The following is a 13,495-nucleotide window of genomic DNA, read 5'->3' as shown; positions in this document are numbered from 1 at the left end:
ACAACATGGATGGAACTGGAGATCATTCTGTTAAGTGAAACAAGGCAGGCACAGGAAGACAAGCTTTGCATCTTCTCACTTATTTATGGAAGTTAAAAATTACAACCATTAAACTCATTGAGCTAAAGAGCAGAAGGATGGTTACCAGAGGCTGGAAAGTATAGTAGGGGTATGGGAGCAAAGTGGGAATGATTAATGGGTACAAAAAAATAGTTCAATATAATGGATAAGATCTAGTATTTGATAGCACAATCATGTGATTATAGTCAATAAGTTCTGCATTTAAAAATAACTAAGATTATAACTGGATTGTTTATAACATAAAGGATAAACACTTAAGGTGATGGATTTACCCTGATATTATTACACATTGCATGCCTGTATTAAAATCTCACATACCCTGCAAGTATCTACCTGCAAAAATGAAAAATACAGTATTTAAAAAATAAAATATCTTTTAGAAGTACTCATTGAAAATTTAGTGATGAACTTTCAAATGCCATAAAAATTAAAACCAAAAACTGCAGGGAGAAGAAAGCAGAAATAGATTAGGATCAAAATATGAAGGAAACTATCAATAAAGTAGAAAATAGGTAGCAAATACGACGATATTAGAACCCTTGTGCATTGCTGGGGGAAATGTAAAATGGTGCGGCTCCTGTGGAAAACAGTATGTTGGATTCTCCAAACATTGAAGAGATTTACCACAGAATACAGTAATTCAACTTCTGTGTAATACACCTAAAGAAAATGAAAGGTACCAAGTGATATTTTTACCGTCATTTTCATAGCAGCATTATTCACAATAGCCAAAACATGGAAGGAACCCAAGTGCCCATCGACAGATGGATGAATAAACAAAATGTGGTACACATATTCAATAAAGTATTATTCAGCTTTAGAAAGGAAGGGAATTCTGGCATATGTTACAACTGGGTGAACCTTGAGGCCATTTAACTATTTTGTAGATCTAGCTTTCCCCTTCTACAAAAGGAAGGAGTTGGATTTGATAATCAAACACTGTCCTTGCGGTTCTTAACTCTACAGTAGCCTTCTGTGAGGGAGTCTAAAGTGTATTAAGTCTTCACTACTGAGCATCAATGGCACAACATTTTTCAAAATATTCATCCTCTACAGTGTCTATATACTGACAGAGCCAATCCTGAAATACATTGACAATCATGTAGCCCAAAGTTTGAGTGACAGAACGTCAAAAGCTATCTGTCTGCAGAAGCAGCCCTGAGACTTCATTTAATCTGGGGGAAAAAAAAAATGTAAAACACATGAGGTGCCTGATTATGTGAGCGATGTGCTGTACAATGAAGTTAATCAAGTATTAGTAAATATACGTGATTCTCCCTTGGCCCTCCACCCATTCAGTATTCATTCTAGAATAACCCATAGTCCTCAATTTTATTATATTTCTGCCCCCACAACGACAGTGCTGTTACAGAGGTCATCCTCCAAGGATTAGGCAGCTGCATGTTTCAAAAACTAGGAAATTTTTCTCAACATTTTAAGAAAGGAAATGGGTAGCCCTTAGAATTTCAAACTTTTATACTGAATTTCTGGACATTCAAGACAAGTCTCACCTAAGTGGAGGCCCAGGATGAAGGCTGGCAGGAATGGGAGTTGAGGAGAATGGAGTGAGGTTGATGTGACGATGGATCATGGACTAAGGCCTACGTAGGATGCTGCCACCCATTAGCAAGTAAGACTCCATTATATTTTTGTTCTCCTGTGGCTATGGCTGAAGGGGAACTATAGGCAGGGAACAGAGAGGAGGAAGTTGAAAATGGTGTGATGCAGTGCAGTAGGAATGAAGAGAACCAGCCTGGACTCTTGGACAACCTGGGCTCTAGCCAAGCTCTGCCACTGCCCAGCATTATGACCTTGATGGAGTTTCTTTATCTGTCTAGGTCACAATTCTCTCATTTATAAAATATTTAGTAAATGTTCTCTAAAATCTAAGATTCTATAAAATTTAAGGAATTTCTTAAGAGATGGGGGGTCTGTCACCAAGGCTGGAGTGCAACCTGAACTCCTGAGCTCCCGCAATCCTCCTGCCTCAGCCTCTGAAGTAGCTAGGGCTACAGGCATTACAAGGCATTTTTTAAAGTTAAGTAATCTTAAATGTGTTTAATTACTTCCAAACCCCCAGACACTCCCTCGTATGAAGCATCCCCATTAGTTGTTTCATAAAAGTCCCAGATGGTCAGCCAGCTTTACTCTCCTTTCCAACACTGTCATTCTCAAAGGTTAAGATTCCTTTACCGCAAAACTGGCTACAGAGTAATACATAGTGTTCTCAATCCTCACTGAACTTCCTCTTCAAAACAACAAACACACACACACACACACACAGAGAGAGAGAGAGAGAGAGAGAGAGAGGAGAGAGAGAGAGAGAGAGAGAGAGGAGAGAGAGAGAGAGAGAGAGAGAGAGAGAGAGAGAGAGAGAGAGAGAGAGAGAGAGACCTTCATTTATTTTTACTTCCAAAATTAGGGGACTAACTAAGCATCCAACTATGAAAGTTGCATTCTAAATGCATCTGACTTTTAGAGGTAATATCCATATATCCTTTAATCCTCCCAGCTCTTATGAGTTTTTCTCAGAATAAAACATTCATCCACATGTTTCTACTCCACATGAAGACCCCATTTCTCCAGCAGGCAGAACTAAAGTTATAAGTTAGTACAGAATTACATGGAAATTAGTAGGTTGTACACAATCAATGTGAATCCCTTCTCAAACACTCCAGATAAGCTGATTTTCATCCTGAGGTATCGCAGCTCTACCATCCATAAGTTCCTGTAGGTCTTTTTCTGTCACAAGAGACAATAATTCTGCAGAAATGTTTCACAAACTCTGCCCGGAAGAACAAAAATAATTCTCCAAAAAAGATCTGAGTGACCTTATGAAAGAGTATCTTTTCAGGTCCAACTTCTACTAAGCATGGATTTCTAGATAACTTCAGAGAGTTAGATCTACTTCTTGGCTTGTGTTTCCCTTGAAGTTTTAGGAAAAAATTTCTCCTTTTGATTTTCTACATTACTGGCACCAAGACCTAGGTAGATTGGGAGAGAAACTATCCAGTCTTAAAGCCAGGCTTGCTTGACTTGGTTTTTATTCTTCGTATTTTCTTTTCTTCCCCTCTATTCAAATGGCATTGTCTTTTCATGGAGGCAGCCATCAGCAGCCTGGAAGATCCCTGGCTATAAATTCACCCTTTTAGCCACAACTCTTTAACCCCTTTCAATAGGGAAATGCCACCCAGGAAATCCTCTCGCTGTTATTTCCCCCTCTGATGAAGAAAGAATCACAAGGTTCTGTCTTTGGGTCCTGCCTTGGTCACCATTTTCTTTCTTTCTTTTTTTCTTTCACTTTAGATTCAAGGAGTACACGTGTAGGTTGTTACATGGTACACTATATGATGCTGGGGTTTGGGGTATGAATGATCTCATCACCCATGTAGTAAGCATACCCCATAGGTGATACCCCATAAGTAGTTTCTCAACCCATTCCCAGGCAGGAGAATGGCATGAACCCTGGAGGCAGAACTTGCAGCGAGTGGAGATCGCACCTCTGTACTCCAGCCTGGGTGACAGAGCATGACTCCGTCTCAAAAAAAAGAAAGAAAAGAAAACAGTCTCAGCAAATGTATTTGCTAACATCAATCACCCTCTCATGGCTTCCAGGAGGTAGGGGACCACTTCCCAGAGTAGTAGGAAGAAGTCCTTTGCTGCTACACAGCATGATACTGAAGGAGCCCAGGATATCCAGGAATTGAACTCAATTTGGACCTAATAGACATCTACAGAACTCTCAACCCCAAATCAACAGAATATATGTTTTTCTCAGTACATCGCACTTATTCCCAAATTGACCACATAGTTGGAAGTAAAGCACTCCTCAGCAAATGTAAAAGAACAGAAATCACAACAAACCAGTCTCTTACACCACAGTGCAATCAAACTAGAACTCAGGATTAAGAAACTCACTCAAAACCGCTCAACTACATGGAAACTGAACAACCTGCTCCTGGATGACTACTGGGTACATAATGAAATGAAGGCAGAAATAAAGATGTTCTTTGAAACCAATGAGAACAAAGAAACAACACACCAGAATCTCTGGGACACATTTAAAGCAGTGTGTCGAGGGAAATCTATAGCACTAAATGCCCACAAGAGAAAGCTGGAAAGATCTAAAATCAACACGCTAACATCACAATTAAAAGAACTAGAGAAGCAAGAGCAAACACATTCAAAAGCTAGCAGAAGGCAAGAAATAACTAAGATCAGAGCAGAACTGAAGGAGATAGAGACACAAAAATTCCTTCAAAAAAAAAAAATCAATGAATCCAGGATGTTTTATTGAAAAGATCAAAAAAACTGATAGACCGCTAGCAAGACTAATAAAGAAGAGAGAAGAATCAAACAGATGCAATAAAAAATGATTAAGGGGATATCACCACCGATCCCACAAAAATACCAACTACCATCAGAGAATACCATAAACACCCCTACGTTAATAAACTAGAAAATCTAGAAGAAATGGATAATTTCCTGGACACATACTCCCTACCAAGACTAAACCAGAAATAAGTTGAATCACTGGATAGACCAATAACAGGCTCTGAAATTGAGGCAATAATTAACAGCCTGTTAACCAAAAAAAGTCCAGGACCAGACAGATTCACAGTTAAATTGTGCCAGAGGTCAAAGTGGAGCTGGTACCATTCCTTATGAAACTATTCCAATCAATAGAAAAAGAGGAAATCCTTCCTAACTCATTTTATGAGGCCAGCATCATCCTGATACCAAAGCCTGGCAGAGACACAACAAAAAAAGAGAATTTTAGACCAATATCTCAATGAACATTGATGCAGAAATCCTCAATAAAATACTGGCAAACCAAATCCAGTAACACATCGAAAAGCTTATCCACCACGATCAAGTTGGCTTCATCCAAGGGATGCAAGCCTGGTTCAACATTCGCAAATCCATAAACATAATCCATCACATAAACAGAACCAAAGACAAAAACCACATGATTATCTCAATAGATGCAGAAAAGGCCTTTGACAAAATTCAACAGCCCTTCATGCTGAAAACTCTCAAACTAGGTATTGATGGAATGTATCTCAAAATAATAAGAGCTATTTATGACAAACCCACAGCCAATATCATACTGAATGGGCAAAAACTGGAAGCATTCCCTTTGAAAACTGGTACAAGACAGGGATGCCCTCTCTCACCACTCCTATTCAACATAGTGTTGGAAGTTCTGGCAAGGGCAATCAGGTAAGAGAAAGCAGTAAATGGTATTCAATTAGGAAAAGTGGAAGTCAGATTGTCCCTGTTTGCAGATGACATGACTGTATATTTAGAAAACCTCATTGTCTCAGCCCAAAATCTCCTTAAGCTGATAAGCAACTTCGGCAAAGTCTCAGGATACAAAATCAATGTGCAAAAATCACAAGCATTCTTATACACCAGTAACAGATAAACAGAGAGCCAAATCATGAGTAAACTCCCATTCACAATTGCTACAAAGAAAATCAAATACCTAGGAATCCAACTTACAAGGGATGTAAAGGACCTCTTCAAGGAGAACTACAAACCACTGCTCAACTAAATAAAAGAGGACACAAACAAATGGAAGAACATTCCATGTTGATGGATAGGAAGAATCAATATCATGAAAATGGCATACTGCCAAAGGTAATTTATAGATTCAATGCCATCCCCATCAAGCTACCAATGACTTTCTTCACAGAATTGGAAAAAAACACTTTAAAGTTTAAAGTTCATGCAGAACCAAAAAAGAGCCCACATTGCCAAGACAATCCTAAGTAGAAAGAACAAAGCTGGAGGCATCACACTACCTGACTTCAAAGTATACCACAAAGCTACAGTAACCAAAACAGTATGGTATTGGTACCAAAAAAGATACATAGACCAACGGAACAAAATAGAGGCCTCAGAAATAACACCACACATCTACAACCATCTGGTCTTTGACAAACCTGACAAAAACAAGAAATGGGGAAAGGATTCCCTATGTAATAAATGGTGCTGGGAAAACTGGCTAGCCATATGTGGAAAGCTGAAACTGGATCCCTTCCTTACACCTTATACAAAAATTAATTCAAGATGGATTAAAGACTTAACTGTTAGATCTAAAACCATAAAAACCCTAGAAGAAAATCTAGGCAATACCATTCAGGACATAGGCATGGGCAAGGACTTCATAGCTACAACACCAAAAGCAATGGCAACAAAAGCCAAAATTGACAAATGGGATCTAATGAAACTAAAGAGCTTCTGCACAGCAAAAGAAACTACCATCAGAGTGAACAGACAACCTACAGAATGAGAGAACACTTTTGCAATCTACCCATCTGACAAAGGGCTAATATCCAGAATCTACAAAGAACTTAAGCAAATTTACAAGAAAAAAATCAAACAACCCCATCAAAAAGTGGGCAAAAGATATGAAGAGACACTTTTCAAAAGACAACACTTATGCAGCCAACAGACACCTGAAAAAAATGCTCATCACCACTGGTCATCAGAGAAATGCAAATCAAAACCACAGTGAGATACCATCTCATACCAGTTAGAATAGCGATCATTAAAAACTCAAGAAACAACAGATGCTGGAGAGGATGTGGAGAAATAGGAAAGTTTTTACACCGTTGGTGGGACTGTAAACTAGTTCAACCATTGTGGAAGACAGTGTGTTGATTCCTCAGGGATCTAGAACTAGAAATACCATTTGACCCAGCGATCCCATTACTGGGTATATACCGAGAGGATTATAAATCATGCTACTATAAAGACACATGCATATGTATGTTTATTACAGCAATATTCACAATAGCAAAGACTTGGAATCAACCCAAATGTTCATCAATGATAGACTGGATTAAGAAAATGTGGCACACATACACCATGGAATATTATGCAGCCATAAAAAAGGATGAGTTTGTGTCCTTTGTAGCGACACAGATGAAGAAGCTGGAAACCATCATTCTGAGCAAACTATCACAAGGACAGAAAACCAAACACCACATGTTCTCACTCATAAGTGGGAATTGAACAATGAGAACACTTGGACACATGGCAGGGAACATCACACACCAGGGCCTGTCGTAGGGTGGGGGATGGGGGAGGGATAGCATTAGGAGAAATATCTAATGTGAATGATGAGTTAATGGGTGCAGCAAACCAACATGGCAATGTATACATATGGAACAAACCTGCACGTTGTACACATGTACCCTAGAACTTAAAGTATAATTAAAAAATGAAAATAAAAATAAAAACTTAAAAAATAGCCATTATAACCTGTGTGAGATGCTACCTCATTGTGGTATTGATTTGCATTTCCCTGATTAGTGATGAGCATTTTTTCATATGTTTTTTGACTGCTTATATGCCACTTTTTGAGAAGTGTCTGTTCATGTCCTTTGCCCTCTTTCTTAATGGAGTTGTTTTTTGCTTGATGATTTAAGTTCCTTACTGATTCTGGACATTAGAACTTTGTTGGGTGCATACTCTAAGAGTATTTTCTCCCATTCTGTAGATTGTCTGTTTACTCTGTTGATAGTTTCATTTGCTATGCAGAAACTCTTTAGTTTAATTCAGTTCCACTTGTCAATTTTTGTTGTTGTGCAATTGCTTTTGGGGACTTAGCCAAGAATTCTTGAAGATAGGAACAGGTTGTCTATCCTGTTCTGTGGGTCTGTGTGTCTGTTTTTGTTTCATTACCACTTTCAAGTAATTTACATGAAGGTTCAGATGGCATGAAGAATTAATTTGCAGATGACACAGCTGGAAGCAGAATCCAGATTCACACAGTCTCCCTCATTATGCAAGAAGCACTGACCAAAACCAACAGCAAGAAATTTAGCAGTAATGTGTGCAGCCTCATTTGGCCAAAGAAAGTATGCACAGCTGTTTATGTATTAAGAGGGAGAGAGACAGACCCAAGAAACTTTTGACTGGAGGCTTTGTATAGGTGAACAGCACAATCTGACTGCTGAAAACATTGATGTGATCTGGTTAATAGTGATGTCCATATGAAGAAAGATTATTCCAACATACCTTGTTCTGGTCATGACCACATACTGTATTCTTTGCTGAGTATCATAGTTTTACAGGATAAAGAACAAACCAGAAAGCATATAAAGAATAAATTCTGTATAATCAGAAAATATAGAAGATACATTTTTAAGAGGTCATTCCAGGGAAACTGCGTATTTTTCTAGAGAAGAGAAGATATACGTGAAGTGCTATTGAGTGGAAGATTAATTAGACCAACTCTGTACTGTTGCAGGGGGCAGACCCAGGGGCCAGTGGAAAGAGGTTACATGGAGGCTGGTTACAACTCAATAAAGTACATGCTCACAGTTTGAGCTCTTGTGCAAAGCAATGGACTGCTTTAGAAAGCCCAAAGTTCCCTGGCAAAGAATCTAACCAGAGTCTGGGAGGACAGCCTGTCAAGAAAGTTAAAGAAATTTCTGAATGGGAGGAACCTTTTAATTCAGCATATTTTGATAACTTTTTCAAAGATACAGAATTGACACAATGTAAGAAGAAGAAAGAACCAGATCTTTAGTCTCAGCTTCACCACCATTATGACAGGTCATTAGCTGAGAGGAGGGCTTTGTTCTACTCCACTTCTCTCATTTTGCACATGTAGAAAACCAGGTTCTAGGAATACAAGTTACTTGCTCAAGATCATACCATTATAAAGCAGCAGCTCTAGATGTCAAAATCAAGTCTGTGGAAGAATGTGCATCTATTTATACTGATGCCATTAACGTTAGTAAAATAGCCACAGGTGGCCGGGCGCGGTGGCTCAAGCCTGTAATCCCAGCACTTTGGGAGGCCGAGACGGGTGGATCACGAGGTCAGGAGATCGAGACCATCCTGGCTAACACGGTGAAACGCCGTCTCTACTAAAAATACAAAAACTAGCCGGGCGAGGTGGCGGGCGCCTGTAGTCCCAGCTACTCTGGAGGCTGAGGCAGGAGAATGGCGTAAATCCGGGAGGCGGAGCTTGCAGTGAGCTGAGATCCGGCCACTGCACTCCAGTCCGGGAGACAGAGCGAGACTCCGCCTCAAAAAAAAAAAAAAAAAAAAAAAAAAAGAAAAATAGCCACAGGTGATTTAATATTAAGTAAAAGAAAGCACACTGTTTTCTTCAGGGAAAAAAAATGAAATAGAATGGAAAGAAATCCGAAAAGCTATAGCTTTGAGAGATAAAAATGGCTGTTTTCTAAAAATTTCAAAATACCAAATTCCAAAATTTTTGTGTTATGGGTATAAGATTTTCATAATTAAGTCACTAACTCTTGATTCCCCTGTCTAGCAATCCTAATCCCTTTGAATGAACTAACCCTACTTCGTGACAGCAGAGGGTAGAGATGATAATGAAAGCAGTAGCCTTCTGCCGGTAACCCAACACAAGCTACTCAAGATACAAAGTTCCTGTATTCTCCAAGGCCTTCCATCCACACAGTGTGTTAACAATGTAACAGGTGAGGTGCTGTGAATTCTTCAACACTTGCTTTGTGTACACTGCCTGTAGCCATCATAGCTGAAGAGATACCAGGACTGCAAAACCTAAGAAATGTTTGTGCTTGCTTGCTCAGAGTGCTTTATTTTTAGCCCTGTGGTCTCACTCTTTGTCCACTGCAGGCAAGTTCTCCAAAACTAGAGCTAGCTAGTGCTCTTCTCTAATGTTTCATATGCATGTGGCTTGTCACATTATGAAGTCACCAGCTAGAGGAAGGAGCTTTATAACTGAGGCCACTGGAAGGACTGCTCACACAGTCCCATCAGGTGAAGCCTCTGCTCCATTAGGTTGGATTCCAGTAGTTTTCTTAGTTGACCCTCCTTGGTCCCCCACCTCCTACCCACCCGCCTCCCTGTGTCACCTGAGTCTCCCAATATCTTGCTGAAAGAGATAGGTTCGTGAATCCACTGATTCAATGTTTTGCTTCTTTCCTTAAGTCTTTGACTCCCGAGTACACAGCCCACTTGTTATCAGTCCATACAAAGCCCCTCACCTCTCCCCTCCCCCAGTCAAAACACAACTACAGTAGTGTGTTAAGACTTGCTACCAGACTGCTTTCCAGAATGGCTTCTCCATTCATCACTACCACTTGTGCTGCACAAAATTTCCTGAGTATCCATGCCACCACTGGCGCTAGGCATCGTATGACTCTAATGTTTGCCCTACACAATGGGTAAAAAGTAGCATATCCTTGTTGTTTTGACTTGCATGTGCTACTAATAAATTTGAATCTCTTTACAGTATGATCACTTTCTAAAGCTAAATCTAAGATATTCTGATCCTACAGTACACTGGGTTTTCCTTCTGATAAGCATTACCCAGCATTCATATATTGGGCTTTCTCCCTCCAGGCTCTGTGTTCTCTGTACCAGATATTTTGTTGTAGAATAATACAGGAAGGAATTAGACTAACAGATGGTTCTCTTCTTCTCTTCCTTCCTTACTCCAGTCCTCAACAAAGAGGTAAACCTAGACTGATTATTTGAACATTTGTTCTCAAAGACTGGTGCTCCCTAAACAAAGAGACGGCAATTAGCATTGTTTTGACACTTTGGGAACATTGGTCAGAGACCGTAAAGATTCTGATTTCATTAGAAATAGGCAACCTTAATCTTACTGTCAAACACAAGACAATTCAACTCTTGACAGCTTTCCTATTATGCCAGAGAGATGCTCCTTTGGGTCTCAAAAGTTTCAGTTCCTTTTAACATCATTTCTTAGATTATTTCTGAAAAGACTATTACAGTCGGGTCAGTACCTCATCCCCTGCTCTCTCCCATCGTTTATGCATTTTCTTTCTTAATTGTTGTATACCTTGCTTACTCCTTGACACTTCAAAAGTCCCCTGGTATCATGCTTGCATCAGTCAGAGTCCCTGTAAATATCTTTGTAAAGGCAAGGCCTCTACAGGTCAGTTTAACACAGTCCATGTGAAAATCTATGCTGTGCCTCCAGCAACTTGAAGGATAGGGTCTTTTTAAATTTTAATTCAAGTACAGGCACAGCTTCAAATTTTGAAGTCTCCATGTAGGATCCTAAAGTCATTCTGGACTCACAAAATTTCACAGCTTGAGACAGTACCAGTGCTGTGCTTCTTCATTAAATGAAAAAGATAGAGACTCAGAGAAGTCACCTGACTTACTCAGTTTCTCAGGATGTGTAGCATTAAGCATTAAGCTTGCTGACATGCAAGCTACTATTCTGACTGCTATCCCTTATTAGTGGGCAGGAAGAAATATTCCTTTAAAAAGTTGCTGCTCAAGAAGGTCTATTCACCTCCAAGCCAACTTTCCTCAGACAGCCTGCAGCTTGACAAGAGTGGCTGTCAAGTCAGGACCCCAGTTTGAGCCAAATCCCAGGTGGCCCTGCAGTTCTAGGGCCTTTGGGGTTGGTGTCAGACTGACCCGCAGGCCCTTCAACAGCAGAGAAAGTCTACTGCAGTGCCACACTAACTTCCATCTTGGGAAACCCCCCAAGCAGAAATCATTTGTGAAGCTACCCCAGACATTTTAACCAAATAAATCAAATGCCTAACATAGGCAGATCAGTTAGTTTTTAGGAGAAATTACGCAGAATCGATCTCAGCCATGCTCTACTTTAACCCAAGGAGATCCTTCAAAGGACTGTAAAGGCTGCAGGTATCATGACAGAGCTTGAGTAGGCCACCTGCAGGTGGGTTTGCCCTATTGTCCACTGACATGGCCTGGCTGTAAGCCTGTGAAACAGGTCACTTCAAGGCACATGGTGTTTAAAAAAAAAAGGAACCCCTCAAAAGCTTCCAGCTGCTAAATAGGAAATTAAGCTCTCATCCTAGCTGAAACAATGTTTTGTTGTCTATAAGTACCCCTGGAGAAGATACGATGGCTTCCTCTATACCAGTGCTGCTTGGACTTTAATATTTACATACAAATACTGCTTGAGTACATCTGGAGTAAGGCTTGTGGTATACTGTTCTAATAAGTTTCCAAGTGATGCTGATGCTGCGGATCCTTAGGCACACTTTAAATGGCAAGCCTCTGTCTCATTATGGGCTGCTGTGCAGGCGAATCTGTTTAAGGAAATGTACGAACAAAAGAGATGACTTTTACCCAGTAATCAGGTGGTACGGTGTGGCATTGTTCCAATAGCCATAGCCCTACAGCTGTAACCTGAAGCACCCTCTAGTCACCGTGACCTGAAACTCAACATTTATTTCTAATAACATCCCCATCAAAGTATGTTGCTTGAAAATGACGCAGTGTTAAATAATGCATCATGACCTGGCCTCCCTACTCATTTCCTTGCTCTCCTACCTGAGTCCCCAAACAAATCCTATAACCATAAGCATGATGTATAAGCTCTGTGCATTTTCTTCCTTAGTTATTGTATACCTTGCTGTATTTGTGAAATATCCACCCTGAAATATGAGCTTCATGAAAGAAAGACATAAATGCTTTGATTTCTGAAGAAAGATTTCCATAGATAGCCAAGGATTAAGACCAAAGCTGGCAAAACTGACAAAAGCAATACTGAGCTAAGACTAAAGAAAGTCAACAAAGTCCTTCTGTGGAAAGTATCCTAAGGTTACACATAAAGTGCCAAAACTCTGTCCATTTGGAGGCTACAGAGACAAAATATTCCATAGGTAAAGCTTAAAACAGGGTCTCCAAACTGAATCCTGCTGTTTCAAAGTTTGTAGTAAAAATTGACTTGAAAAATAGGGAAATTACCCCCAAACAATAGCCCTCAGAGTGTTACTCTGAGTGGGTAAGGACACTGAGTGGGTAAACATTAATGATTATTCATTCCAGGATGAACCCGACTTTCGGCCCCTTAAGGAAACCTGATACTCTGAAAAGCCACCCAAACAAGAAAGACACCCACTGCAGTGCTCTAAGCACAACCAGCAGAGCAGATTTCACTTGATGAAAGAGGAATTTAGGGGGCGGAGCAAGATGGCCGAATAGGAGCAGCTCCAGTCTCCAACTCCCAGCGCGAGCGACACAGAAGACCGGTGATTTCTGCGTTTTCAACTGAGGTACTGGGGTCATCTCGCTAGGGAGTGCCGGACAATCGGTGCTGGTCAGCTGCTGCAGCCTGACCAGCGTGAGCTGAAGCAGGGCGAGGCATCGCCTCACCTGGAAGTGCAAGGGGGAAAGGAATCCCTTTTTCCTAGCCAGGGAACTGAGACACACAACACCTGGAAAATCGGGTAACTCCCACCCCAATACTGCGCTTTAAGGAAACAGGCACACCAGGAGAATATATCCCACACCTGGCCGGGAGGGTCCCATGCCCACGGAGCCTCCCTCACTGCTAACACAGCCGTCTGCGGCGATCTATCCTCAAGGCAGCAGCGAGGCTGGGGGAGGGGCGCCCGCCATTGCTGAGGCTTAAGTAGGTAAACAAAGCCGCTGGGAAGCTCGA

Source organism: Trachypithecus francoisi, unplaced genomic scaffold (genome assembly GCF_009764315.1).
Source record: "Trachypithecus francoisi isolate TF-2019V2 unplaced genomic scaffold, Tfra_2.0 Lachesis_group3, whole genome shotgun sequence".
NCBI lineage: Eukaryota > Metazoa > Chordata > Mammalia > Primates > Cercopithecidae > Trachypithecus > Trachypithecus francoisi.
This window is presented reverse-complemented; position numbering follows the sequence as displayed.